We start from the raw sequence: 25524 nt of genomic DNA, 5'->3' as shown, positions 1-25524 counted from the left end.
ATCATAACTCTATTTTCTGTGATATTCAGTTCTTGCCACGAAGTAAAAAAGCATTTCAACAAGTATGTGACACATAATAGGAATAAATTTTTATTCACTTCTTCCCATCCCTTTGCCATATTTAATGTCTTTCAAGTATCTTCTTCAAGAACCTACACATTATACACAGGTCTGAACTTTTGATTGGTAATCAATAAGCATTTGTCTATTTCTGGACCATGAAACCTATTATGAAATAGTTTTCATTGTTTCCTTTATCCTCCAATCATGCTGAAATGAATAGATATTAAAGTATTTGTTGACATAGTTTGGGGAATGTTGTCAAGTTCTTCATAAGACATTTTTCTACTTCATCTTCCAGAATTAATGTTATCATATGAACAATTGAATAACAAAAGCACAAAGAATTATACAAATATCAGGAATGATTATTATTGTTAATCATCATGTTGATGTCTGCTTACATGTATTTCAAAGTAAAATAAACAATGATGCCACAAAATCATATTTCATGCTACTATTTGGCAAAAGATAAAAGAAGTTTCTCTAATTTTCTTTATTGACTCTCTGAGGATAGTCTGTGATCTGGTCTTCCATTTAGTTTCCACTTAAAAAAAATTCTCATAGCATCATTAATAATGACAATGTTAATATGAATGTGGTTAGGTTTCTCTGGTTACACATCCACTTGTTGAACACTGAAAAAAAAGATCAAATAGTAAGAGTGACAATGATAAAATTGTCTTAGTTCTTAGATAGAATACAAATTATAAATCCTTTCCCTCCCAGTGCACTTTTCATCAATATGTCATTACTACTACACAAACAGATGGAATCCCTATGGTACTTTTTGAATTACATAACTTTTGATAACAAATTGATCATTTAATGGTCTTTTTTTTTAAAAAACAAAGGAACTTAAGTCCAAGTCACAGAATTTTTCTGTGTAATATATCTTACTAATCATCTCAAGAGTGACTTCAGAAAGATGGTAGTCAAGTCTAACCAAAAAAAAAAAAAAATCACTATTTTAAATGAGCTCTTTCCATATGTTTATTATTGTTAATAAAGCAAGGATTTTTTTTTTTATCGGTTCCAACTCTTTTTATTTTCTCCATTTTTTACTGCCATGTCTTCCTGCAAGTTTCTCCTCCACCTTTGTATACTTTACTCTATGATAGTATACTTGGACAATGTGTTTCTGGGAACCAATGTCAGTTCCGTGAGATCAGAGATTGCTTCATTCTTTGTATTTGTATTGATAATCTCTAGCACTTATGTATACCACAAAGTGACTCTTAATAAATATATTTTAATTGATTGATTTACTCAATTAACAATGTTAAGTAGAGCATGCCTATGAAGCTTCTGTAGCAAATGCAGAGTGATTGATAGCATTCTTGATGCATGACTAATTTCATATCAGCATATATTCAATTCAACCAACATTGCTGAAAGGAGGACAAGAGAATTCATTCTGGCTGATTAGTTCCCCACAGCCCTCTTGGTCTATCATATACTGAGTGTGGCTCTTTGTCTGCCTCAAATATAGAATCTAAACTATATCTTTCTTGTGTTCAAGAAAGTAGTGAGAGTTCAATGATTGTATATCTGGCCTAAACAAATAAATTAACATGGTAACAACCAAATCAACCCTTTTATTTGCCTTTTTAATACCAACCTCCTTTGTCTAAACATTTATTTTTCCTGTCACTGGACAGCCCATTCTGGCATGTATTTATCAGGATGAAAAAACATCAGTGGGGAAGGTAAGAAGTTCATTTTTAGTTCCACTTGATGCAAATTTTTAAAATGATATCTCTAATCATTTTAATAATAAATTTGATTCCAAAATTTAATTACTGTAATTTCAAACAGGACCTCCTCTCCCAAGCCCATGGATCAAATTGCTAAAAGCTGAATTACAGGGTAAAGGTTTTATTTAAACACAAAATTGGATTGCCCCCCCCAACTAAGATCCCTGACACAGCAAATTTACATGGAAGTAAAACAATAGATTTGTTTTGTGCCAAGAATGTGATTTCTACCAGCAAAAAAATCGTCTTCTTTTTTATTGTAAATTATTTTGTCTAGTAATTTTTTTTAATTAACTTGTCCCTCCCAACCTTCAACAGCAGCTATTCAAATATTCTGGCAAAAAAAAAAAGAAAGAAAAAAGAAAAGATTTCATTCACTGTGTCTGAAAATATGTATATATCTAATTTTGCAGTTGAAGTTTATCACCTCTGTGTCAGGAAATGGATGGTATGTTCATTCATTTGGAATCTAGGTTTATTGTTGCTTGACCAGAGTTCAAAAAAGGGTTCTGAAAGACCAGGTCAGAAGAATATACAAAACTAATAAAGGAGAGAAGGGGTGCAATTTGCACAATAATGTGCTTGTGGGAGCATGCCCACAACAACCATGAAATCATGGATCCCTTAAGTTTAGCAGTTTAGTTAGTATTACATGGAGAAATCTTTCAAGCACTAGAAGAACTACTTTTCAGAAATGATCAAATAAAGTAGATGCCTGTAGGTATATTTTGTGTTCCAAGGCAACTAATAGACCTCTTAACTCCAAATGCAGTCACTAAAACTTTTAACACTTATGTGAATAAGAGCATCCCTGAAGAAAATAAATACACTCAGCACTGAGAAAAAAATTGTGAGATTCTCAAATGAGCTTGTTTTATCCCAAGCTTTCAGTTGAGGAGTGTTCCCCAAACAACAAGATTTAGAATGAAAATATCTGTATCATTCCTTTAATAATTTTAATTTATTTTTCTACCTAAGGAAGAATAAAATACATCTTTAAAAGCTTCCATTTTTCTTTCCACTATTTTGTCTCCCTACATTAGTTATCAAAATATACATTTTCTACATCTCAATTTAATGCTGAGTGAACTTGGAAAATGAAATTTTACTAAATACCAAATAAATACCAAAGTCTGTTCTGAAGTTTTCAAGTAAGACAATGATCATTTAATTTGGATGTACTCATTTAATTGAAATTCTAGAAGCAAATTGTGACTCTGATAGGTCATAGTTTCTCTCCTTACAGATAGATAAAAAATTTCTTATCCACTTCTAATATAGAAATACTAACAAAAGCAACATGAATACAGTGTCATAAACGATTGTATTTAAAGACAAAATACCATGAAACTTTGGGCATGAGTAATTTCCCCTCAAAAATTAAACAGCTTTCAGTTTACTTGGCAAAAAAAGCTAAACACCAGTAACAGCCAAAACATAAAATTCCTGATACTTAAGATACTTAATCTCTATGTTAATTTTAATAAAATATACTGAAATCTGTCCTGTAAATCTTTTTATCACTGATGTAAAACAGAGTAGATAGCTGCATTATAATGATAGTAAGTGGTGGCATTTGACAATATTCAATAAATATTATACCTACCATGATCATAGCAATTACTATGTCAGGTACTATTAGAGATTCTAATATGAATGTATCCTTGAAAGATTCATAGTCCATTTGCAGAAACAATTTGAACAGAGCAAAATAAATTAGTAAAATGGCAATCGAAAGACATGTTGTCAACAGGGTAATACTTAAAGACTTCTTTGATCCTTAAGTTTGATCTTGCTTTACAGATGAGGAAAATATGAGTCACAGAGATTAAGTAATTTGCCCAAGGTCACACAACTGAATTTAGTTGATTCTAATTCAAGAACTGGTATATCATACCATGCTGTACTTTTAAGGCTACAGCATTCATAGTCTCATATCACCAACCTGATGATAAACCAGAAAGCAAGGACTATGCATCATACAGCCTTGTTTCTCCAAGGACATCCTGCCAAAAGTAGTTGTCAAAGATATCTTTCTTGACAAAGAAAGAAGACATTAAGAACTGAAAATATGACTATAGATTGGAATAATCAAAAAAAAAAGTTACATGAAAGAGAGGATACAGATTTAGGTGAGCCTTATAGTTTGAGGAGGACTGAATTAGTTGGAAGGACATTCAAAATTAGTATCACAGTAAAAGAATTCCCTAAAACAAACCAAGGGCAGTGGATAGGTGGAGCAGGATAGTGGATAGGTTAGAAAACCAGGTGTGAAACCAGGAAGACTTATCTTCCTGAGTTCAAATCCAGCTGCAGACACTTTCTAAGTGTATAACCTGGGCAAGTCACTTAATTCAGTTTGCCTCAGCTTCCTTACCTTGCAAAATGAGCTGAAGAAGCAAACAGTAAATACTCTAGCCAAGAAACAAAGAGTTAGACAAAATTTAAAAATGACTGAATAACAAGACAATCTAAGAAAATGTTTTACCTGACTGTAAATCAGATATGGCTATCTCTTAAGTTACATCAGAGTAAAAAAGAGATGATCTTTTTTTTTTACAGATGACTTTCACAAAAGCAACTTTTAGTTCAGTGGAGGAGATGCAGTAAAAGATGGCAAAGTCAATAATATGTTCAGAGACCTGAAATTCCAAGTGCTGATTGTAAATTAAGAAGGTATTTCATGCATTATGGTAACTGGTCATGAAGAAAGTAGATATAAAGGTGTTAGAATGGAACTGACCCCATTTCCAAGGTCTCCAAATCATAAGGATAGAAAGGAATTTGGCAACACCTGATGTGTCACATTCCACAGCTGCTTTTCATTATAGAATATAAGAAATGCAGTGTGCAAGTTCAAAAACTAAACAAAAACAAGGTAATAGGATATAGGATAGTAAAACTAGAAGCCAGCTGAGAAAAAAAAAAAAACTTACTAAACCCAAGGAAAAGAATACCTTGACTTTACTACTGCAGACAGATCACCATCCCCAGCTATAAGAGTCCCTATTATACTTTCTCACAATGGCACAGTATAAAACAGAGTGGTAAACTTGGAGGTAGGAAAATCAGGGTTCAAATCCCACTCCAGGCACTATAAGCTGTAAATAAAATCACTGATCACATCACAGGTTTCCTTTCTGAGGTTTACCTTCTTTCACCACTTTTCTTCTTTACATTGATGGTGGCCTCTAAAATATCACCCTTTTAAAAATCAGTTCTCTAGGTGGTATGGATCCCAAATGAAATGTCTGATAGCAAAACAGATGATACATTAAGGGATGAAGGAAAGAGAAAGTATGGAGCAATGAAATAGTCAATGGTTTAGAAATCAGATGACCTGGATTTTGATTCAGTTTTTAAAACTTTCTGCTTATATGCCCTTGGTCAAGTCATCTCCTTTCTAATATGTAACTGAAAGTGTTGAACTAGAAGATGTTTTAAGGATCCTTCTAGATCTAAATGATTAAATTGTGGAACTAAGTGCTCATGACTATATTGTAAGATAAACTTCTAATCGTTACAGCAAGAAGAGAAAGATATTGAGTCAATCCAAGGTTTGAAAAGAGCCAGAAGATCCTTAGTCCCTTTTCCTCACTTCCCAAAATTTTCTATCAACATCAGTGAATGGAAACCAGTGTCTCAGGATTGTGAGTTTCCCCTCTACATGTAGGAAAGGAGATGGCAAGGTGATGCTCAGATCCTGCTGCCAAGATTCTAGAGAAGAATGTGTTTTCTGGCATCTCAAGTTAGAACTCTGAGCAAGTTTTCCTAAGAAAATAATGATAAAGTTCTGCAGTACTAGAAGTTAGAAACATTATGGGTCAAATGGGCTTTTAGGGATTGTCTGCCAGCACAGATAATGACAGATGGTTGCTGTGAATAACAAAAATTCATAAGAACAAGAAATTCAGAAAGTCACTGGCCTGTTCACCGTATAAAATGGCTTAAAATACACATACACTGTATATGGATTCAAATATGTTTGGATTTCTAGACTCTTTACCTTGCCTGATTTGGATTAAGGGTCCTATTTGCCCCAAACCTGTTCTTCTGGGTCCTGCATGTGCTTACTGGCTCTGACTTCTGGTTTGATTGTATTTTCTTCAATATTTCAAAATAACCAATTCTTTTCCTGCTTCTGGCTTCTTACTGAGATGTTTCCTTAAAAAGTCTTATAAAAGAAATTGAGCTAGCTGGTATCACAAGCCAGAGATAGAGAATACTGGTAGAGGAATTTGTCTGACCAAACAATTAGACTACAGAACATTTTAAAGGGGAAAAATGTGGTCCTAGTTCCTATTGGAATATAATCCACTCCTAAAGGAGACAGGGGGTGGGGAACTGAAGTGAAATAGAAAGAGATGTCATGGCCATGGTAAATCCTATTAGAAACACCATGTTTAAAAGGATATGTTAAAAATCAAATCAGGTCCAGAGAAAAGCTAGCCCAAAGAATTGAACACTGAAATAACAGGAAAAAAGATTTGTGAGAAAAGATAAAAAGAACACACTAAAAAAAAATTCAAGTAATGGGGTTTATCACCACTTCACATCACATCTAAAATAAGAGCTAATACTCCAAGATTTGGAAAGTGCTTTATAAAACATTCCTCATTTCATTCTCAAAATATTAATATCATTTATCAAAATAAGTAAGTGAAACTAAAATTAAGTAATTTACATTCTCACAACTCATGATTATAAGAGAAAATATTTGAAATCAGTCCATTGAGACCTGGCTGCTTTAGATGAACAAATTTAAGGTAACTATCTAATGGAGTAGAATTCTTGCTAAAATAGGAAACATAGTTATTCAGCAGAGAACAATTAAGGTAAAATTGGATCACCTAGACACAGCACACAGAGAGAATCCTGTTTTTCAAATTTTCAGAATACAGATAGGTATAGGTTTGAAAGAAGCAGAGAAGCAGCCTCTATGGTAATCAGAAAAATTACTGAACTAGAAAAATGAAGACATTGCTAGCCATAATACTTATTAACTATTTTTAACTAGCTTTACAAACTAGGGCAAATGCTATTAGTTAGCTGCACATTCGTTTCTTCATATTTAAAATTGGAGAATAGGTGGTGGTGGAGGAATGTCCTGTAATCTCTTTATTATGATAAAATTCTATAATCCTATGACTTAAGGAGATTTCTGCCTATGGATCAAGGACTAGTTTTGCTGCCTTATAGAATAATTTCATTTTAGCCCTAACATTTCTTCCTGTTGCTCACCCATAAATTCCTCGTTTTACCTATTTATTTCTGTTTTCTGACCATTTGTTGTTTATTCTAATGAGTTTGAATTATCAAAGTGTGGCTTGTGGACTTCTTAAGGGGTCCAAGTCTCTTTCAAGAGTTCTGTGAGGGGGCAGCTAGGTGGCGTAGTGGATAAAGCACAGGCCTTGGAGTCAGAGCTACCTGGGTTCAAATCCAGTCTCAGACATTTAATAATTACCTAGCTGTGTAGCCTTGTGCAAGCCACTTAACCTTGTTTGCCTTGCAAAAACCTAAAAAAAAATTTTTTAAAAAAAAGATTTCTGTGAGGTCAAAACCATTAGTGAGAAAATATTATTTGTCTATTAAAATGTCCCTCCCTTTCCAAACTACATAACTTGTAAGGCCAAATTGTCTTCACATACTCCAATCAAAACAATATATCACAAGAGAATGAATGTGTAAACAAATGAGAATTCAACTGCTTTTTATTAAATAAGATATTTAATGGATTTGCAAAAATATGTAAAATTTATGGCATTCTTCTCATTATATTATTGGAGAGTTTATAAGTATTACTAGTACTTTAAATCAAATTAACAAATATTCTTCATTTTCATTTAAATTTCTAATATGATAATATCAATAGAGATAATTCAATTAAACAAGTTTTTGGGTTTCCAAATAAATGTTAGGAGTGTAAAGGACTCTTTAGGCCATAAAGTTTAAGAACCACAGATGTAAAATAACAATTCCTTAAAAACTGGCTAATAAAATCTATTTTTAAAAAAAGTTATTTCTAATATTAAAGTTTATCATTACTGTTACTATTAATAAATTTTGTGTCATTCTTTAAAGTCTGCCACACAGTTAATAAGCTATTTCATTAATAATTATAACAACTCTTTTATGCTAGGTACTAGAAGTATTGCTATACTTATTTCACAGATAAGAAGACTGAGATATGGAGCAATCAGTTAACTGACTCAAGCGAAGGATGTCCATCAATTAGGGATGTTGTGGTATGTGACTGTGATGGACTATTATTGAGCTTTAAGAAATGATGGGCAAGATTCTTTCAGAAAAACCTGGGAAGTCTTAGATGAACTGATGCAAAGTGAAGTGAGCAGAATCTGATAACGGCACACACCTAACATCAATATTGTAATGATGATCAACTGAGATAGACTTTGTTACTGTTAATCAATACAATGATACAAGACAATTCTAAAGGGCTCATGATAAAAAAAAATGTTATTCACCTTTTAAGAGAAAACTAATGAACTCTGAGGGAAAAAGGAAATGTAATTTTCTCATTTTATTCTTCTTGCTTTTTTAGTAACATGGTTAATACAGAAATGTATTGCATGACTTCACATCTATAATTAATATCATATTGTTTGCTTTCTCAAAGAGTAGGGGAGGGCTGGAGGGAGGGAGAAAATTTGGAATTAAAAAATTTTTTTTGAGAGAGAGAGAGAGAGAGAGAGAGAGAGAGAGAGAGAATGAATGAGAACGTGAACTCACTTGCCTAGATTTATACAACTAATAAGTATCAAAGGACCTGTAGTGAGGTCTTGGCGTCTTTGTTATACCATACTGTTACTCTAACCTACTTGTATAATATGCATGAGAGTTCGTTTTAATTGTAAATTATCTGAATATAACTTCAATGAACTAAATCTAACCATAGATAATGGTGTGCAATTTCTTGTCTTCACCCTGAAATATATTTATTATACTCTCTTAAACCAAGCTGACTCTTTTGAAAAAAAAATCTATTTTCCCTGACCAAAGGCAAACATTCAAATTTCTTTCCCCTGAATGCAAAATTATTCTTGAAATTTTTGCCTCAAGTCAGTCAGCCAACAAGTATAGCACCTACAATTAGATAGTACTATGCTAAAATACTGTAAATACCATTTCCCCCAGCCTGCAAAAAAAAAAGGCAAAAGGTAGTCAATCTAATGGGGAGACAACATGAAAATAATAATGTGCAAACAGGATAAATTGGAAATAATCAACAGAGGGAAAGCACTAGCATTAAGGCTTATCAGGAATGATTTTTTTTTGTAGAAGTTGGGGTTATCTATGCCTCAAAGGAAATCAAGAGGCAGAAATAATGGTGGAGAGAATGCCCAGATTTTGGAGATAGAGTTTTTCACAGAAGAAACAGTAAGGAGTCGTATAATTGGATTGCAGAGTGCATGGAAAGGACTGAGATGTAAGAAGACTGGAAAGATAGGAAGGATCCAGGTTACCAAGAGCTTTGAACTTCAAACAGAAGATTTCATATATATGTTTTTGGAGGACATAGGGAGTCACAGGAATTTTCTGAATAGGAGTTGGAAGTCTGGGGGTGTGCTGGGGATTAAATGGTCAGACATGCACTTTAGAAAGATCAATTTGATAGACTGTGGGAAGGGAAGGAAAGACTTAAGGCAAGCAGATCAACCAGCAGGCCACTGCAATAATGAAGGCCAGCACTAGGCTGGTGGCAGCCAAAGAATGAGCTCACCAAATTTATCAGAGAGGCACTATGATTCTGTGAAAAAATAACCTGGGAGTCAGAGAGACACTTCTGAGATCAACAGTCTGAATTTGTTATTTTATTTAGGATAAAACTAAAACCCAAAGAGGCTAAAGGTCCTGTCCAAGGTTCTGTGGCTAAGAAATGACAGGGTTAGGAGGGGAAGTATGTCTCCTGATTCACAGGCAATGCTTTTTCCCTAACACAATCTGCATCTCAAGTCAATCAATTCAGAATATGCTCCCCCACTACAGATGCACTGTCTCCACAAACAATATTAGTGCAGACCCTGGGCTGTCAATGGAGATAGAACTATGTGTAGAAGCTGATGGATGGTTGCTATCAGGTAAATTACAGAACAAAAAAAGAGCACACCTGAGCCCAAGCTCCAGGTCACAGTTTCCTCAACCTCACTGTCAAAGATGATATCTAACCTTGGGTCACAGTTTCTTCAACATCTATGTCAAGGATGACATCTAACTTTATACTTCAACAAATATATTGTGGAACTCTAAATTTGTTAGAGGAAAAATGATACATCAACTAAACAGCAAGTGCTACTCAATGAATAATTAGATGAGTGGAAAGGGACTGTTTCTGACTGCAGCAGATTGGCAAAAAAGACTAGAAAATTTTCATGGAGGAAACAATGTGGTTTTTTTTGTTTATTTTTAATGATCATTAAAGAATGGGTTGGATTTCAGAGGGGACAGAGAGTATTTCAGGTATGTGCAGGCAAGAAGAAAGGTAGAGAGGTGTTACAAAATGAAATGTGTAATAAGTGGTGCAATAGTTTAGTTGGCATGTAACATACATGAAGGGGAGCAGTATGAGCTAAGTTTTAAAAGTAGAGTAGTGGCAGATTTTGTTGGACTTGTACAACAGGGAATCATTGAAGGGTTCTGAGTCAAAGGGACATGATCAGATCCATAAATAAGGATAATTAATCTGACAAATGTAGGAAAAATGGATTAGAGGAAAGAACCAGATTTTCTCTATGGCTCTCCCTCTAGTTCCTCTGATCAGTGGTAGCATCCTTACCTTTCTTTCTAAGGCACTTTTGAGATTTTTCAACAGATGAAGAAAGTCCCACTAGAAGTGATCAGCCCTTATAAAATGAACAGTATTTCAGTTTTCTAAAAATTATTCCTATTCTTCCTAATTGTACTGTTATGAAAATGTTCATTTAATGCCCACATTCCCTCCCCTGCTGGAAAAGTACCTCACAAAATTGAGAAATGTACAAATGTACCCTGGATCTATAAGGGTTAGGAAGCACTATTGCTAACTTAATACTTTGGGTTTACTTTTACCCATCTCACTTTTCAAGATTTTGGTTTATTTTTTTTAATAATGTTCCTATCATGAAATCCAGTCAAACTGGATTATTGAGTTTTTGCTAGCCTGAAGTTAACAAAACAGGTTGGAAATAGGAGTAGTTATGCTTTGGGGAATAGAATGTAACATTAAAATTCCCTTCTTTTTACAGTTAAGAAAACTGAGGCTTGGAGGAATTAAGTCAACTGTCCAATGTTACTTAGCTATTGAATTTCAAAATATAGATAAAATCAAGGTCCTTTTGAAAAAATTTCATTTTCTCTTTTTTTTCCTCATTTTTCTCTGTTTTTTCTCTGTTATATATATCTAAATGGGCATATTACCATATTACATACACATACACACACAGTTTACATTTAATGATCTGGTTCTAATAAATCTTTCTAGATTTATTGTTTAGAAATATTGAGGCATGCTATAGTCTAGCTGGACTGGCTTTTACTGTTTCTCATATAGAACATCAGCACAAGCTTCCCCTCTCCCCCAATTATACTCCCCCTCATCATCTTCACCTCTTAAAATTAATAGCCTTAAAAATGTGTTTAATTTACTTCAAAGATCAGCTGAAGAATTTTCTTAATGAGGTCTTTCTTGATACCCTCTCTTTTTCAAATGATTCTCTTAAATCATTTTACATATTTTTAAAAATTTACTTATGTGTACATTTCATTCCCCATTCCCCTCACCCTCACCCCACACATACACACTCCCCACCAAAAGCTCTTTGAGGGGCAGAGACTACTTTTACTTTATCTCTGTAGGCCTGGCATTTAGGAAAGGCTTGGGAAAGGAGAGAAAGAAAAGAAGAAGGGAGGGAGGGAGGAAACCTACATTTTTTGCTTCTGAGTTGATAGAGAAGATGATATACTAAAGGACAGGAGAAACTCTTGGCCAACATGAATAAGAAGGAAGAAAGGAAAGGACAATAAGCTATCATTTGTGTAAAGTGCTTCAGGAGTAATTGAGTCAATTCAGAGTTTGGGAAGAGACAGCAGAGTGTGACTGAGGAATATGAGAAACTATATTTTGGATTTTTTTTTAAGGAATGAATATGAAAAATGAAGAGTAAGGAGGAATGAATATGCAAATAGGAAAGAGAAAAAGTAAACTGAGTTGATATCAGAATATATGAAGTGATGCCAGGAAATATGATAGGAGCAAAGGAACAAGGAGGCCAAGGTGGTGGGAAAATAGAGGGTATGAAGGAGATAAATAAGCCTGGAAAAAATAGCCTGGAGTCAGCTTGTTTTGTTAAACAGAGGACTTTGTATTTTTTTTAAAATCTGGAGCATTTTAATTGATGTGGTCAAACCATGTCTTAGAAAGTTTTGAAACAACCATTAGGCAGTTGAACCAAGAAAAAAGGCTGAGATCTACAGCTCTGGTAGTTACTTGAAGATTTTTCTCCATGTGAGGTGTTTGTTCTGTGTCCTAAGGACTACCCCCTTATACCACAGAATCAATATCAAGGAGTCCTGCTGAGAAATCTGCTCAGGTTACGAACTTCAAAAAATATCTGGATAGGCTTCTGAGCTCCCTATGGTCTGTGTTTGGGAATAAGTGAGTCCTAGTTTATGAGTGGAAGCATATGAGAGTTTCCTAAAACCTGCTTCCTAATTTCACCCTACACCCTGCAAGTTCTAAGCAGAATGCCCCTCCTGGAACATACCCTACCCATATTCTTCTCTCATAAGATCCTTCAATTGTTCCAAGGTCTTTGTCCTTCATTCCTACACATTAAAATAACCTCTCCTTTCTCAAATTTCTTTAGGGCCTAGATTCCATGGATGCCTAAGGGACCTGTAGTGATTTCAAGGGGTTTGTCAATTTAGAAGGGGTAAAAAAATTTACACTTTCATTTTCATTAGCCTTTGTTTTTTTTTTTTTTGTAATCTGCTGCACTTTGCTTTAAGCATTTTAAAAAATACACAACAATATTCTGGGAAGGGATCCATAGTTTCACCAGATTATCAAAAGGGTCCATGATACACAAATAGTTAAGAACCATTCTCCTATCCTAAAGTACTTTGATTAGATCTCTCCTTTGTCTTAACAAAACTATTGATGTTTTTTTTTGTTTTTATATTATATCCTTTCCAAATACATTTTCTTGCTCTTGGCTTACCATGGAGACTTCTCTTATAATAAATAGTGGCTCTCAAAGTGTGGTCCAGGGACTCCAGACCCTCAGATTCTTTCATGTGTTCTGCCTGTGAGGTTAAAGCTAGTTTCATAATAATACTAAAATGTTTTAATTTCTCATATGATGGGGGAGGAGTCATTTCTCAAAAAATTTTAAGATTAAAAGGGATCCTAAAATTAAGAAACTAAGAATCTTTGCCTTTTGACAGTTTTTTTAAAATCACTAACATGAATAATAGAACTACATTTCCCTAATTCTTTCTTTTTTTTTTTTGGCAAGGCAATGGGGTTAAGTGAGTTGCCCAAGGCCACAACTACCCAAGGCTAGGTATTTATTAAGTGTCTGAGTCCAGATTTGAACTCAGGTCTTCTGGGCCAGTGCACTACCACCTATCTGCCCCTATCTCCCTAATTCTTCAAGAAAAAGAAGAAGGTATTTGTTCTCAACTTTTCTTTAGGTCAAGCTTGGTCACTAAAATTAAATCAAATTCAGAGTCATTTTATTATTTTACAGTTTATATAGTTGAAGGTATTACATATATTATTTTCCTCATTCTCCTGCCTTCATTCTGCATTCATTGGTATAAGGGTTCCCATATTTTCATGAATTTTTCAGACTTGTCATTTCTTATGACCATGTAGGCAATAGTACGGGATTAATACATGCCTGTCCAAATGAATAATAATTGTTCACACTTCTCCACTTTATAGATTACAAAGCAATTTTTCCCAACTGTAGAGTGCAAAAATTATCACCATTTATAGGGAAACAAGACTGAGAAAAATAAAATGATTCTGTATAAACCAGAGGGTTGGACTCCCAAGGTCAATACCCTTTTTTTTCTTTAACTGTAAACAGCTGGGGTATTTCTAACAATATTGATTGATATCTTTTTTGGTAAAATGATAGGTTAGGATGAAGACAAGATTGGGGCAGGGATGCATTACACTGCTAAGACATTAACATACACACACACACACACACACACACACACACACACACACACATACACACATATATGCATAAAACCTTAAATCCCATTCCAAGTATGGTAAATAATTATAATAACTGACATTTAAAGTTGGCAATTCTAATTCCATACATTTTCACATTTGGGCCCACAAGAACTCTGTGATTTTGATATTATAGTCATTGCAATCCTCATATTACCCATTAAAAAATGAAGACTCAGAGAGGTCCATGATCACAAAGGCAGACATAGGACATAAATCCAGTTTTCTTAACTCCAAATCCAACTCTTATTCACTATGCTATGTTGTCTTTTAGAAACTCTAAATAAACTCCCAAGTATCATAAACTCACCCCTTTTGAATGAAAAGGTCATAGGATGAAAATAAACAGCTGGAAAAAGGTTAGATTCAAATGATTAAAACCATCAGAATCTAGGGCAAAGGAAGGAGCATTATTTATAATGGAGAGACAAAGGGGAAGAGGAAAATTTTAAAGACTCATTTGTTCTCTTCTTCCACAGAATTCCTAAAACCCTGTTTTCATTTATATCAAGGGTTTTTAATTTTCTTTATGTCACAGGTCCTTTAGCAGATATGCAAATTCAATAAGTCCCTTCTCAGAATAACATTTTAAAATATCTAAAATAAAATATCTAGCATTACCAAGGAAACCAATTAAATGGAAATAAAACTTCAATTATATTGAAAAAGTTATCAAAATACTAAGGTAAATAAAGTCACTAGACCCCAACAAAGAACTCTTGACTTTGAAGGACAGGCACATTTTAGTTTTCTAAACAAAGCTTTTTCTAATGTGTTTCTAAAGAATAACTGAAGATCTTAGAAAAGGTCATAAAAAGGTCAGGTTAGACTAGTCTTTCTTTTATTTAAAATGAAAGCTATACTTACCTAGAGCAAAGTTTTTTTCCTCCTTCTTTAAATTCTATGGAAGATTGGCTGGCTTTACTCACGTGTGGTCACGCTTGGCCAGGCCTCTGAAACCTGTCTTACCTCAAAAGTATGTCACCCTGGCATCAAAGTTGTGTGCCCTTCCCTCTGTTGACAAAAAAGTAAGTTTGACTGATTCATAGGAGTGACGGGCAATATATCCTGTCATGCTTTATTGCCCCCATGAGAAGCCATGTACTGGAAAGGTTCCAAGTGTCAGATTTATCCACCAGTCTGTCATCCAAGACATAGAGTTCACCTCTTTAAAAAATGCCAAAGGAATGACAACAAACTAAGTTATTTTAGATAATTATTTAGCAGTTAGCTGTGATTTGGTTTTGTTTTTTCCTAGACAGGACATGTGATTTGGCTGGGTAAGGCAACTCCACGTGAAAAAAACTCCCTATAACAATGCAGCCGGGCAACAGTGGTGTAATTTATGATTTTGGGGAGTGAATTGGAACTCTGGGTGGTGAAGTGACTTACCAGAATCTCAAAGCCAATATATGTGTCAGAGAAATAACGTAAACCCAGATCTTCTTGACTTCGAGGCCATGATGCCCAGCTCACCATTGATCAATAAGCATTAAACAATCACTACCAGCATCAACTATGAGATATGTGGCTTAACAGTGAATTAAGTAGAGGATGATATTCCCTCAAATCTGAATTGCTTTTATTGGTGTCAAAGGACCTATGTCTGGATTCTGTTTCTGTTACTACCTTGAAGCAAATCATTTTACTATTCATGCTCCTGGATCCTCAGTTGACCTATGGAAAACTGAGGAGATTAGGCTAGATAATGTCTAAAGTATTTTGGAAGGAAGGAAGGAAGGAAGGAAGGAAGGAAGGAAGGAAGGAAGGAAGGAAGGAAGGAAGGGAGGGAGGGAGGGAGGAAGGAAGGGAGGAAGGAAGGAAGGAAGGAAGGGAGGAGACAGAAAAAAGTAACATCAAAACAAAAGTTACAAAATACATTTTAAAAATTAGACTAAATTTCCAAGCATGAGAACATGTTGTAAAATTCTAAAGCTTGATAGTTTAATTTACTAAATCAGAATTATTTACGAAGTTATTTTAGTGGCACCACATAGTTTCAAAGCTGTTGTAAATCGGGTGAAATTACAGGCCTGGAGTAATTATTTTGAAAGCAAGATAGTTTCTAAACCGAATACTGGGCTGCAGAGAGTGTAATTTCCCCATATTATACATTTGGAAGCTTCCCTAAAATTATCTTACTCCAATGTGTCTGTCTGGAAACAGCTTAGGAATTAGAAATAAGGGCTGAGGATATATTCAGTCTCATTGAAAGAGGGCTGAAAACATAAAGGGATTCTTTTTCTTTTTAAGTATGTATTTTCTTCTCACAGGTACTTTACCACTATAAGCCAGAGAGCAGTAAACAGGGCATGAAATAAGAAAACCAAATATCTCTCCATCCTCCACAACTGAAATTTTGCACACTGTCAGGGGAAGAACCAGACACTTGAGAAAATTCAATGGCCAACATAAATATTTGGATTTTTCTAACTGTGATGTTTACCAAAGATTGTTCCTGGTAAACTGAAAAACCACTAAAGGGAGAGCTCTCTAAGTTCACACACCTGGAAAGGAGCCAATGAATAACCAAGTGTGGATCCTTAAAGAAATTGAAGGGGAATCATAACCCATCAGGCCAAGACCCACAAATCACTGTGGTGTTTAGGTAGATCTTCACAGAAACTTTTAGAACCACATTCAAATTCCCACTGGAAGTCTGTTAACACTTTCAAGGGCACTGGTGAGGGGGAAGTGAGACAGAAAAACATAGATAAAAATTCATGCTTTAGCTGGCCTTGATGTAGGGATGAGGGAAAGGCAAAATTCAAATCACAATGAAAGCATAGCTTCCTTAGCTGCAATCATCTTGTTCTCTTTGGGATTTATAGGTCACAAATTGCCATTCCAAATGAAAAAATCTCAGCTTCTCACCTGAATAATTCTAGTTACTACAAACAACAAAATGCAAACCTGGGCTGTGAGTTTAAGAGCAGAGACTGTTCTTTGCCTTTACCTTTATCTCCTCCACATGACACAGAGAAGGAACTTAACATATGTTTATTTACTATATGATTCCCTAAACAAAATCATTTCACAATATTGTTAATAAATTATAATCTAACCATACTGCAAAGTCATGAAACACAGCATTTCTCCAATTACCCTTTTACAATATTGTTGTAATGGAACTAACTTAACTGCTTCCTCTAATACTTTACCTAATATGTTTTAATAACAATAGCATCACATTTAGAGTAAGTAATCACACTTTGTAGAATTATTTAAATCTCATTTAAATGTCACAACAGCATGGCAAGCAGTTACTACAGGTGTCACTCTTCCATTTTATAGATGAAGAAATCAAGTCTCAGAGTGGTTAAATGATTTGCCTTTGAGGGTGATTCAGACTACAGGTTTATAAAATGGTATTTTAATTCAAGTCTCTGATCCCAAGACTAGAAATTTCTCCACTAAGTCATTGGTCCATTGGTTTCAAGTTTTCATGAAATCCATTAATGATATGAGGCGGAATAAATCTGTGTACACAGTTCTTTTCTATGCATTAAAAAATCTGAAATAAAAATATAGTCCAATGGTTCCTGAATCCAAAAAAAATCACACTCATTCACCATATACATTGGAACTTTATTACATCGTTTGCAATTTTTCCAAGGTTCATAGTTTGAAATCAGAAAACTGCAGTTAACTAAGTTAGCTATGGCTTTTACTATTCACTATTTACTATTCACTTTGACACTAAATAGCTGTGTGATCCTAGGACTGTCATTTCCTTATCTGTAAAAGGGACATAATAAGAGAAACTACTTCACAGAGTTATGATACAGATAAAATAAAAGGTATAATATTTGGAATGTACATTTGCAAACCCTAAAGTTCTATATAAATGCTAGATGTTATTATTGCCAGTTTCTTCGACTAACACTTCTAGTGTCCTGAAAAAGGTTAAGAAATCCCTAAATTATCCTGGGACTTCTAGGTACCATATGGTTAGGAGAGTGTTTCCCTCCAGTTAAGAGGGACCTAGTTCTCCTGTTCTTTATTAAAGAGCATCTATAATGATAGAGTCAGCAAGGCAGACTGAAGATGAAAGGGGGATAAAAAGAAAAGAAGTCTAGGAAAAGAACAAATAGTGACAACCTTCTTCATTTCTGTCTTTATCCATCATTGGACTTATTTTTCTTCCCTATCTCTTACACACAAAGGCTATGCACAGGTACAGCAGACACAAATGTGCATGGATGCACTCACACAGTCCTACCTATAATGATTTCCATTAAATCTGTCATGAGATTTAATCCTCCTCCTCAGAAAAACTGTAATTCTTGAAACAAGAAGGGTCAAACAAGGACATTTCTGCTAATTGGTCTTCCAAGTTTTTAACCTCACTTAGTTTGGGATGATGTTATCTTCAAATATAAAAATTCATATATAAAAAATATTTTAAAATTCATTTTTGAACAATGCTTTAATAACATCATGCTCTGTATTTCATTTGTTTTGGGGGGGGGGTTGCAAAACAAATGGAGTTAAGTGGCTTGCCCAAGGCCACACAGCTAGGTAATTATTAAGTGTCTGAGGTCAGATTTGAGATTTGAACTCAGGTACTCCTGACTCCAGGGCTGGTGCTCTATCCACTGCACCACCTAGTCACCCCTGGATTTCATTTCTAAAGAGCACTTCAGGAAGGTTATGTAGGTTCATAAAGTGGCTACATATTAAATTATCAGCTACTTTCCTAGTTATTGCTGGAAAGAAAAAGAAAGGGCAGGGGAGGGAGGGAAAGGAGGGAAAGAGTGAAGAAGAAGAAGAGGGAGGGAAAGAGGGAGGAGAAGAATTTCCCCCTATAGGGAAGATAAATTAAAGCAGCAAAGCACTATGAGGGAGACAGAGGAAAAGTACCATCTCCCAGGAAAGTCAAGCCATAGTTACTACCTTTCTACCACATTCCTCTAAGATCCTGGAACCCAACCCTAGTGGGGATGTATCCTGGAAGCTGCTTCTAATGCAGTACCTCCCTCCTCAGCAGTCACAGTTACCAAAGATCTGGAAAGAAAGTTCTCAATACCAAAGTTCTTGGCACTATCAGAAGGTTCAACATGGGAAATGGACAGGGTTTTTATCATAAAGGAATGTCATTAAAGAACTACATTAAGATCTCCTTTGCTGTTATACCCTAAGGACAAGGAACTTTTCCATCTGATTCACAACACAAAGACTCTCCTTTTGTTTTTATATATCCCAAGCACTTAGCCCAGTCCTTAGGGCATAATATAAATGTTTTATCACAGTCATTCATTCATAAAACATGCATTTATGAAGATATCTCAGATTCACTTTCATATCATTTAAAAACTTTACAGATTACAAAATGCAAAATTTCTAACAATGCTGATCTTGAAAGTATCTGAGGACGAGTCGTAGAGCTGGGAGCTCAATGGGTCAAAGTCAAAGTGGTGGACATGGTCCTGGGGGATGATAAGGACAAGAAAAAGAAATATGAGCCTCCAGTTCCAACTAGGGTGAGAAAAAAGAAGAAAACAAAGGGACCAGATGCTGCCAGCAAATGGCCAGTTGCAACACCTCACACTCAATGCAGGCTAAAATTATTGAAATTAGAGAGAATTAAAGATTATCTTCTCATGGAAAAAGAGTTCATCAGAAATCAAGAACAGATGAAACCACTGGAAGAAAAACAAGAGGAAGAACGATCAAAGGTGGATGATCTGAGAGGGACTCCAATGTCTGTAGGGACCTTGGAGGAGATCATTGATGATAATCATGCCATTGTATCTACCTTGGTGGGATCGGAGCATTATGTCAGCATTCTGTCATTTGTAGACAAGGATCTGCTAGAACTAGGATGTTCTGTCCTTCTCAACCATAAGGTTCATGCTGTGATAGGGGTTTTGATGGATGACACAGATCCCCTAGTTACAGTAATGAAAGTAGAGAAGGCCCCACAAGAGACATATGCTGATATTGGTGGATTGGATAACCAGATTCAAGAAATTAAGGAATCTGTGGAGCTTCCCCTCACTCATCCTGAGTATTATGAGGAGATGGGTATTAAACCACCTAAAGAAGTGATTCTCTATGGCCTGCCTGGCACAGGTAAAACCTTGTTAGCCAAAGCTGTAGCAAACCAGACCTCTGCAACCTTCCTCAGAGTTGTTGGTTCTGAGCTTATACAGAAGTACTTAGGAGATGGGCCTAAACTTGTTTGAGAATTGTTCCAAGTAGCTGAGGAACATGCTCCATCAATTGTCTTCATTGATGAAATTGATGCCATTGGGACCAAAAGGTATGATTCAAATTCAGGTGGAGAAAGAGAAATTCAACAAACGATGTTGGAATTGTTGAACCAGTTGGATGGATTTGACTCTAGAGGAGATGTGAAAGTAATTATGGCCACAAACCGAATAGAAACTTTGGATCCAGCACTAATCAGACCAGGACATATTGAGCAAAAGATTGAGTTCCCTCTGCCAGATGAAAAGACCAAGAAGCGCATCTTTCAGATTCATACAAGTAGAATGACTTTGGCAGATGATGTAAATTTAGATGATTTGATCATGGCTAAAGATGACTTGTCTGGAGCAGATATCAAGGCAATTTGTACAGAAGCTGGTCTCATGGCCCTAAGAGAATGCAGAATGAAAATAACAAATGAAGATTTCAAAAAATCTAAAGAAAATGTACTTTATAAGAAACAGGAAAGCACCCCTGAGGAACTATATCTCTAAATGAACTGTGCTACCTTCAGGAGAGTTTTTGGGAACTTTGCTGACCCCTGCATTAATAATACTGGAAGAACTGAAGGAGCATACATGCTCCTGTAGATCTTTAGGAGCAAAATTCAAATAGGATGTGTGGGGTACCCACTGAACTGTGCTACTCTTTTGTTCCTGTGTTAACATTGTATTCCACAATAAAACATTCTCTTTCAGAAGGCAAAAAAAAAAAGTATCTGTAAGGAGACAGAGATGAATGAAGATGGTTGGGAGGTGGGAATAAGCTCAGCAATATCTCCCCCCAAAAACCTAACAAACACATCAAAGAAACTGAATTGAGAAGAACAAGAGAGTTGTAATGAGCGATTTCTCCAGCCTAGCTGGGCAGAGACAGAAAGGTACACAGAAAGAAGACACTGGGGATGGGGTCTGGTTAGGGAGCTGATTTCACAAAGGATTCAGATTGAGGATGTGCAAAATGACAAGACAAGGTACTCAATCCATAACAGGGAACCCTATGCAGATTGTAGGAACTGGTGCCAACTGGTGGTTTTTCTACATACTCTGCAGTTTCAGGTCCCAAAGCAGATTGTGAGGAGGGAACCTTGTCCTCAGGGAATGAATTCTGAGCTAAGAAGGGGTCACGAGCCCTAGGCTGTGAACTGCGCTTGTTTCTTGCTCCAACAATAAAAAGCTCCAACATATGGAAGGCAGCAATCAGACCTATCCTGGTTCAGATTATTTCAAATTATATCTGTCCCTGAGATTCAAGAAAAACAAAACATTCCACACCTCTAAGTAACAACATGATCAATTCAGACCTTCACTATAGGACACAGCGCCTAGTGTCTAACATCAAATCTGAAGTAAGCAAATGTAGAAGCAAACAAACAAAATTCAACTGTAAAAAAGTATCTAAAACATCTACAAGTATAGGCTCAAAAAAAATTCACAATTTAAGCATAAATTCAACTAGAATTACTAGGAGAAAACAGGATTTTTTAATTCAAAAGGTTTTTACAAATAAATGATCGCACTAAAGGAAAAATTTGGAAAAGAAATGAAAATTATAGAAGAATTAGGAAAGGAATTAGGCACAGGACATCAAAATGACTCAATAACCATTTATTAAGCACTACCAGGTGTGCTAAGGGCTAGAGACAACATAGAAAAAATTAAAGAAAAATATTCTACTCCCCGACCTCAAGGAGTTCACATTCTAATAGATGAAGAAAATATATAAAAGGAAGCTAGGGAGGGAGAAACAAAGTTATGATGAAATGAATATCAAAAATGATCTGAGAGTATAAGAACTGAATTGTATCTTGTAAAAAAGATAAGTTTCACAAGTCAACTGAAAATAATGAGGCAAAAAATGAGAGAGAATTGGAAAGGATCAAATAAAAATTAATGATTCTGGGGCAGCTAGGTGGCGTAGTGGATAAAGCACCAGCCTTGGAGTCGGGAATACCTGGGTTCAAATCCAGTCTCAGACACTTAAGAATTACCTAGCTGTGTGGCCTTGGGCAAGCCACTTAACCCCATTTGCCTTGCAAAAACCTAAAAAAAAAAATTAATGACTCCACAGGATAACAAAATTCAGTAATTTTAAGCCCAAATCAAAATTCAGGCTGATAAATTTTCTTAGGCCAATCTATTCTACCTCTGCCACTTTGAGTACTATGTTATGGCTCTCTCCAGATCAGAATGTATGGCTCAAGAGTTGTATTAATATACACCATTGCTCATATGAGCAAACTCATCCTAGAAAAAGGGTCAGCTCTACCACTGGTAGAATATAAGTTCTCTGAGGGAAGAGAATATTTTATCTTTGTACTATCCATTGCTTTAGTACAATGTTCTTGACATTGTAGGAGTTGAAATAAATTACAAGCAAATAATGATTTATTCAATTATAGCAAAAAAATCCCTTGGGTATTCCACTCTGAGAACAGAAAGTTAAAAGTCAAGTGATATGGTCCCCTCAAAATGAAAGACACAAATTGTCATCAGGAATGACTGTGGCAGGCCTAAACACCTTAAAGTTCTCTGATAAATACAATCTTTTCCTGAAAAGTTCAAATGAACACAAAACTGGCAGAGTTTAAGCCTTTGTAATGACAATGAGATCCTAATAAGTACAACAAAGTGCTGCAAAGAATAGTGTATTCACTAGATAGGAGATCCAGGTAAGGATAGCAGTTGATGTACAACTGATAATAAAGTTAACCACTTCATCCTATAGCACATCCCTTTCCCATGCCCTACCCCCAGGGGTTCCCATTATCACATTTAACTTCCAGTTTAATGGATTAAGAGCTGGTCTTTCAATTAGAAGATCTGGGGATATGTCCAGGGGGGAAAAAATTAAAATTAAAAAACTTCCTCTGTGAAACCAGGCAAGTTACTTAATTTCTCTTTGGTCCAGGCAACTATCTGAGAATGTAAAATGCAAAACATATCTTTGATTCCACTCCTCAACAAGACATCTCAAATCATGGGAAAACAGAAACAAATCTTTGAAAATTATTAAAAAACAAAAACTATGCTATAAATAGGTAATGATAGATATTATCTACATCTTATAGACAAGAAAACTATAGTTTACAGGGAAATAATACATCATAAGATTATAGATTTAGAGTTGAAAGGGCCTTTAATTCAACACCCTTTTTACAAAAGGAAACTAAAGCAGGAGATCAGATTTGCCCAAAATTTTGCATCACGTAAGCAGCTTAGTTAGGACTACAGTCTGGTCCAGAGTCGTCCCCCCCCCACACACACACACACTACATATGTCTACCTTTTCTAATTCTGCTACTGGCTATGTAACCCAAGGCATGTTGCTCTTCATTTGAGGTCTCTTTCAAATCTAAATGTACATAATTCTTTAATTCTGACATCAAAAATACTAATAATTTTTATTCTTTTTAAAAAATAAAATTAAGGGGCAGCTAGGTAGCACAGTGTATAGATCACCAACCCTGGAGTCAGGAGTATCTGAGTTCAAATCAGCCTCAGACACTTAAAAATTACCTAGCTGTGTGGCCTTGGGCAAGCCACTTAACCCCATTTGTCTTACAAAAACATAAAAATTAAATTAAAAATTAAATTAAATTAAGAGAACAAAGTTGAAATTTCTTTTTTTCTAAAATTTTTTAGGGTTTTTGCAAGGCAAATAGGGTTAACCAGCCTCCTTGAGACTTCTTTGATAGACTATGCTTTTTGTTTTGTGTTTAAACCAAGTTTTCAATTTGACAATTGCTCTCCTGCAAATTTGACAATTTGACACAATTTGACACTCCTCTCCTGGTGTAAGATGACTCAGGCATTGTCACTCCCACATGTGCAAAAGAGCACATTAGGTTATTATTAAAAGATATTCCCACTTCTCAAATGGAGGGTAAAAATTTCAACTCGCAAACACATGGAAGAAGTTAAATGTGTTTAATTAACAGCTATGCGCCCATCTAGAACCCTACCATCTTCACGGGTCAGAGAGGGAGTTTCTAGACAAAAAGTCTCAAAATGATTTTTGTTATGTCTTTAAGATATTAAAAAGAAGTATGGAAAGGAAGGGGAAGAGGAATACACTAGACTGGGGAGAGAAGGGATGAGGATAATTCTCTTACATAACTAGTGAGTGTAGGCAAAAGTCTACACAGGAAAGGAAAAAGTAACTAACATTGAAACCATACTCTTATCTGAACAAGTCAAAGAAGGGAAACAAACTCTAAGATGTACAAAATTATGTAATGTTCTTTTCGTTATGGTAAAGAACTGGAAACTGAGGGGGTGCCCACCAATCAGGGAATAAGCTTCATGACTTATGATATTTAAATGTGATGGAATACTATTGAGCTATAAGAAATGATGAAAGGAAGGAAGGTTTCCAAGAAACCTGGAAAGACCTACATGAATTAGTAAAGAGTAAAATGGGAAGAACCAGGAGATCAAGTTATAAAATGAGAACAGTGTCTTTTCCCTGGGAGAAGTTCAGTCATTACATTTCCACATCAGATTAGATTGTTGTTATTCTTTCCATTTATATTGTTGCAGTCACTGAGTACATTGTTTTTCCTTTGCAATATTTCATAAAAGTCTTCCAAGGTTCTCTCTAGACATTGTTTTTTTTATAGTAGAGTGACATTATATTCATGTACCACAATTTGTCTAGATATTTCCTAACATACTTGTGTAAACATTGTATCTTTCTCTTGTGAAATTATAAACTTCTTGAATTCAGGGACTTTACAAATTTTCATCATCATAGATTATGAACTTCATGGCTTTCACACAGCAAAGTGCTATGCATATTGAACTCAAGTTAAGGCAAAACTGATAAGCATTTGATAGAAAAATGATGTAAATTTTCTCCAAATTAGCCAAACAGAAAAAAAGTAAAAAGGGAGCATAGAGTAATATCAAGAAGTAAAATACAATTAAGTTATCTCCTTTACCTCATACCACACTGTAACTTTGCTACCATAATTGAATATAAGTTTAGGGAAAGAATTCATTTAAAGACCATCTATGAAGTAAAATTTCACTCCTGATCTGAATTGGGACACAATATCTACATATATTGAACAAAATTTCAACACTGAAACTGGCACTGCATTTGGAAATTGTAGCCCAGGAATGTAACAAGAGTTTTGAGTCTCTGCTCTAACATGTAGCTTAAATGATCACAAGATAAATATTTAAGTCTTAATAAATGTTTGTCTGCTGTTATTGTTTGGATCTCAGGAGTGTAGGATCATGG

At 35.1% G+C, this 25524-nt stretch overlaps 1 protein-coding gene and 1 pseudogene across 10 annotated transcripts in view; one reads left to right on the top strand and one right to left on the bottom strand.

Moving 5' to 3' along the window:
- TLN2 (talin 2) overlaps positions 1-25524 on the bottom strand; it is a 575338-nt gene that overhangs the window by 349419 nt on the left and 200395 nt on the right. Inside the window, exon 1 of one of the 10 annotated variants that reach the window (XM_074234303.1) lies at positions 14932-15790. The exons of the other annotated variants lie outside the window; for them this stretch is intronic. The gene's annotated coding sequence lies outside the window, so the exon portion shown is untranslated. Of the gene's footprint in view, positions 1-14931; positions 15791-25524 lie in introns of those variants that run through there. 10 annotated transcript variants of the gene reach the window in all.
- LOC141521593 (26S proteasome regulatory subunit 4 pseudogene) lies at positions 19463-20771 on the top strand (annotated as a pseudogene).

Source organism: Macrotis lagotis, chromosome 4 (assembly GCF_037893015.1).
Source record: "Macrotis lagotis isolate mMagLag1 chromosome 4, bilby.v1.9.chrom.fasta, whole genome shotgun sequence".
Lineage (NCBI taxonomy): Eukaryota > Metazoa > Chordata > Mammalia > Peramelemorphia > Peramelidae > Macrotis > Macrotis lagotis.
The sequence above is the reverse complement of the archived record's forward strand: the minus strand, read 5'-3'. Positions and strand labels throughout refer to the sequence as shown.